The sequence below is a fragment of the Antedon mediterranea genome, chromosome 3 (genome assembly GCF_964355755.1).
Source record: "Antedon mediterranea chromosome 3, ecAntMedi1.1, whole genome shotgun sequence".
NCBI classification, from domain to species: domain Eukaryota; kingdom Metazoa; phylum Echinodermata; class Crinoidea; order Comatulida; family Antedonidae; genus Antedon; species Antedon mediterranea.
This window is the reverse complement of record NC_092672.1, coordinates 13568352-13574185: the sequence shown is the minus strand read 5'-3', so window position 1 is coordinate 13574185 and position 5834 is coordinate 13568352. Positions and strand designations below refer to the sequence as shown.

Genomic DNA, 5834 nt, shown 5'->3' with positions numbered 1-5834 from the left:
AATCTAATCAGGCGAGTCTATTCTCACAATATACTGGAGATCGACATCTTTAAATCCTTTAATTTCACCCAAATTATTATTGGTGAAGGAAGGGGCTGTTCCCAAATTCTGTAAAGCAAGGCCAATACCCTTTGGGATCAAAGATAAGGTCGAAAAAGAATTACACAGATTAAAGCAAGAAGGCACAATTACGCCTATTAATTTTTCTGAGTGGGCTGCACCTATAGTCCCCGTTATTAAGTCTGATGGTTCCGTACGAATTTGCGGAGACTACAAATTAACGATTAACCAAGTTGCGAAGGTAGATACGTACCCATTACCTTTAATTGATGATTTGTTCGCCAATATAACACAGACACAGTACAACTGAGTTTGTTTGGTAATTAAGTACAGTACTGTACAATTGTTAAGAAACAATGATTATATTTATTGATCGGTAAAACCTTTATTAATAAAAAAAAAATTGTACATGCAATTTTACATGTAATTAACAATCTTGGTTGATGTAATCTTCATTAAAACTCATCTCATAAACTCATGTTAGCTTCATTTATGGGCCACGATTTGCGTGTGCATCGTGCATATTACCAAGTACCTGATAGTGTGCTACGAATAGCAAAGCTCTCAAAGTTATTCCTTTCATTGGAGAAATCTAACTTACCTGCTCAAAAAGGCAAAAACCTGCAGACAATTGCCATTGATGATCCAGCCAAGCAATTGTCCAGTGGTATGTAGAAATTACTATTAATTTTAAGGTCAACAGGAATACACCATACAGAAACAGTCTTTACCAAGTTAAGTAATATAATAATGTATTCAGTATTATATTTGCATCCCAGCCATCTTTTGTTTGCTTTTGTCAGAAATGTACTCAAAATATTTTTTTAAATCTAGATTCTGATAGTAATGGGAACTCGGATGAAGATGATATTGAAGGCCGAGTGGAGCCTGATATTGGTAAGTTCATATATGCGCACAATATAAAAAAGGAAGTGTACAGAACCACTCAATTAGAATAATTGAATTAACAATACAAGCCGGCTTTGATCAAGAGTGTCAATTAAAATTGAATCCACGGACGAATAAACAAGCCTAATTTCGGCTAGGTTGCAACCCATCACAACCAACAACCCATGTGTTTTTTTGTTGTTGTGACCACACAAAGAATATTTTAAACCTTATTTTTTTTTATGTTGAAAAAATAAATAAAAGTGGGGTGATCCCACACAAGGCAAAAATGTATTTAGTAGTATTTAGTCGTAAAAAGGGAAGTAAAAAATAATTGTTCACGGATCTCCCTGACAATTAATGGAACAATTTAAATAATGACTCAAGTTTCAATTAATGCGCAATAACAACATGTTTCATTGTCAGCTTAAAAAATGAGTTGAGGTTCGGTGAGAATGTTTTCCCACTCCCATCATTCTTAGGCTATACGGTTCATTTCGTTAGTTATGGAATTAGTAAATTATTACGAAATAGACAGTCAATGCACTATATAGCCTAAGACATTTAAACATGGACAAATAAAATCACGGAGAAGGCCTACAGCCAGGCTCTATAATTTATAAATAGGTTGCTAAAACTATACGAATGTTTGTTCTATGAGTATGATATAAAACAAATTGATAATATTGATGAAATCATAGTCACCAGGCTTATACTAATAATACTATCACTATCCACACTGGGTGGCATCGAGGCATACATTAATTTTTTTTAAAATATCCCAGTTTATTGAAATCTCAGCTATACTGGCGACCTATAACTAGTTGTATGCCCATTAGAATGCGAAAACCTTGGCCAGAAATTTGACACGGTATGTCCACTTGTCATTGGTTTATGTATTATAATCTAACCAGTGGTAAAATACCAGTGGTCAAACGCGCGAAGTGCAAATGCCATAAACACTTTCTAATTTGCAGCGTTAAGTCACACAGTATATAATTTTTTTAATGCAATTTTCAAACATGGATAATTCGAACAACCTGGAGTGACATGGTGTCTGAACTGAATGGGTACGGCGAATTGTATCCAGGTTCGCAAATTTCAGCTCTTGAGAGCGTTACAATTCCACTTGGATATAGGATCCAGTGTAATGCAACGGATGCCGATATGATTTTTTTATTAAATATTATTCGTCAACATATGCCCAAACAACACGCACGGTCGTTAAAACACTTGCAATCCTTGTACTTCTTTAAAAAAAATTCGACGTTGATAGGGAAAGTCAAGTTTACTCGTTATCAAACTTGTGTGGACTGCTGCAGTGTTTTAGAAAATTTGATTTGCCCGGTGTGCAACAAACAAGGCAACAAAAATGAATCCTACTTGTTGACATTAGACGTTGCCAGTCAATTGGAAGAAATACACAAGGGTGAGTATGTAAAACAATGCTTTTTCTTTTCCATATATTATTCAATTCAATTTATCTTTTAAATATTGGTCTAATTTATATCTTTGTTATATAATAATTGTATTAAACATTTACAGCGAACACCAACAATTACTGTAGATAATTAAATTCCTTATTTAGTCACTACGTGCCACGACATAAGTTGAAATTAGGTTTATCACTCTTTTGTGTGATAATTACATATATAGGAGTTAGTAAAGAAACACAGGGCACTCTTTAGGTATATACGTATTCTTATGTGATTGGATAATGCGCAATTTGAACGGTATGCGCAATTTGTAATAGCGCTAGGATTTCATTGGGCAATTTGAAGTAAAATATTCAATATAAATATAGGGTGTAGACTAGTTTTTAAGTTAAATATTTAAGGAATATATTTGATTTGATATACTTGATTTCCGGCCAATTAATCCATACTTTCAAAGTGATTATAATTTTCTTTTTGCAGATCCTAAAGTTGTAGAGGTGTTAAAAACACCTAGAAAAGTGAGCAAATCCGGAATCTGTGACATATATGATGGAAGAATGTATAAAGAACTATTGAAACCTGGTGGCTATTGCACCAATATCAATAACCTTACAAAGGTTTGGCATATCAATGGGGCACAAGTCTGGGATAGCTCCAGAGTGTCGATTTGGCCAATCCAAGGATATATTAATGAGCTCCCCCCTAAGATGCGGTATGTACAAATCCACATTTTCAATTACAAATTTGATTTTATATAAATTAACTTATACAGTACATAGGCTAATTAAATTTCGTGGGGGAAGCTTTAAGAGTTAAGCCGCCGATCATTTGATGCTTTTATTTACGATACGTAAATCTATCGATAATACGGCTGGACCGAATTTGGTAGCCAGAACCAGTCCAACGAACTAGCTTGGTGCGACAGATCTACCCCAGGCCTAAATTCACAGCAACTCTGTTTTTAATAAACAATAAACGGGGGTTTTTCTCACATTTTTTCCAGTTCGAAACGTCCCAAACAAGCATAATATTTTAATGTATTATTAGTTTTCAATAAAAGTGTATTAGGCCCTAGTTGTTTCTGCCTCAATACAGAAGTCGATATTCCAACCCTTTGCCTTGGCCAGTCCTGGGCAAAAATAACGTAAATGAACGATAGGCATACAAAATGTCGTATTTCAATTTATTTTCTGTTTTATCTACATCGGCTTATACTGATAACATCACATTGTCAAATGGTGTATTTTAGTTAACCATTAAAAACAGACTTACAAGAAAATGTCCCCTTAAAATGGATGTCCCTGATAATGTTTGTCACAGAGGAGGGGTACTACCTGAACTGGATTTGAAATTGATTTGAAACAAATTCAATAAAAAAAATACAGTATAAAGCGTAATAAATTGAAGTGAATAATAGTCATAATTGATATGATGAACACTAGTGTAAGGTTTCAGCAAGTATTAAACTTTAATTATTCAAAGAATCTAATGAAGCAGCCAGACAGCGATGCAAGTTAGCCATGATCACAATGTTAATAACCTGGGGAATGATAAACTGATTATTTGACGATTTGTTAATACTAGGCCTAATTGTCACGTGGCCGAACTGGGTGGCAAATTGTTGTAGTAAACAGGCATATGAGCAATGTCTTTGCATGGGAATTTTGGACATAATGTTGTTTTTAAAAATAACCATAGAACAGAGGGTGGTATGAGAAGGATCTACATCTGTGGCCGGTAGGCTGAGGTTGACACTATATTGAACAAGTGAATGATTGTTTATCTAGAAGGTAGTGTTGCTAAGGTGTTAATTGTTCAATCTGTAACAGCATGGGGCAACTTCCAGTCTGATTTGTCATTAAACTGTTAATTACTCAGTAATTACAAATAAATTGTTGTATAAATACTATATACATTTATTGCCATAACTCTGGGAATATTTGCTTGATTTAAATGATCTGTTTAGCATTTTGAAGGATATATTGTGAGGAATTTCATTATCAATAATAAATATCATCACATTTTTCACCAAGTGCCTGGTTTTCATGTGGCTGTACACATATTAGCATTGAGGTACTAGACTATGCAAAATCAAATGATATAGTAATGCTTTCATTCCCACCACATTGCTCACACAAGCTACAGCCACTGGACAGGTCTGTGTATGGCCCATTCAAAAGATACTATAATACTGCTTATAAGTAGATTTAGCATTACAATGTTTTGAAAATTACTGTATTGTAATCTTCTTTTAAATAATAATAAACCTACTGTACAAATTCAAGTATTGATTTGCCTCTGTGATCATATCTCTTAAAATATCAAATGTGTATATCAACAACAATTTTGACAGGGTTTTATACTATAGTATATTGGTAAAACTGATAAAAAGTGTTATATTCATATGTATAGAAAGTTAAAGAATTCAAATTAAAGACAGTTTTAGCATTGCTTTTTAGGCTCAATTGAGAAGGCGCGTACTGCAGCCAAATGCACTGAGGACACGTCGAACATGGACGACGCCAGTGGTGACATTGCGGAAAGGAAAAAAAAGTGCCTTCGAGGTTTGCGTCCTCAGAAAGTGATGGTAGGTCGATTATATATGCAAACTATATTATCACAATCACTACTACTTGCTTTAAAAACAAGCATTACATTTCTAATTATAATCACAACTTTGACTCATAAATAGAGTTGATATTGTTTATCATTACTTGTAGCTACTGTACATCTATATTAAAAATTACACAGAAAAACCTGTACTACAAAATTTACTTTCTATTGCGAGTTATAGTGGAAAATGATGCATACAGTAGCAGTTAACAAAGTGTCATTCTCATTTTAGATAGTGATGTTAAACGAAACACCAAGAAAACCAAGCCGTTGCCGCAGTTGGCGAAAGCGCCCAAGCTTACCGGAAAGTCTTTCTCAAACAGCTAGCTTAATTTTAGTACGGGCTAAGTGCATATTGTTTTGTATGACACAAAATAAACTGAATTGCAAATATTTTTCACACAATAAAAAACGAATGAATGTTTGTTTTCATTATTTAGGAAGAAATCTCTTATTGACGGTGAAATTGGACACCGTGATCGACTTACAAAAGGAAAGCCTGTCGCTTCTAAGATCGCTGGTGGAATAACAAAATACAGCCGATGACGAGATTGAAAGTCCATTAAAATTCAAAGATGAAATGGACATCAAACTGACAGATCAGTCTTTCCAGTGACGCATGGTAACTATTTAATTCCACTATTATTAACCGTATTTATTCAAAGAAACACCACCCCCTTTTAAATAAACAACCATTATCATAACATTGGACTTCCACAGAACAAACGTCCCAGACGTTTATTTTTCTCCTCGAATATAACACTGTGCCTCATTCTGTACACACAATACTGTCATTTCTATTTTTAGTAGAGTTATTCACCAGCGATGATCTACAAT

The 5834-nt window shown here is 34.1% G+C and overlaps 1 long non-coding RNA gene across 1 annotated transcript; it reads left to right on the top strand.

Annotated features, from left to right (window-relative positions):
- The first annotated feature begins 908 nt into the window (after positions 1 to 908).
- On the top strand, positions 909 to 5262 carry LOC140045372 (uncharacterized). The gene is made up of 3 exons (XR_011844578.1): positions 909 to 957; positions 4844 to 4971; positions 5230 to 5262. It is a non-coding gene; the product is annotated as an uncharacterized lncRNA (long non-coding RNA).
- The last annotated feature ends 572 nt before the right edge of the window (positions 5263 to 5834 follow it).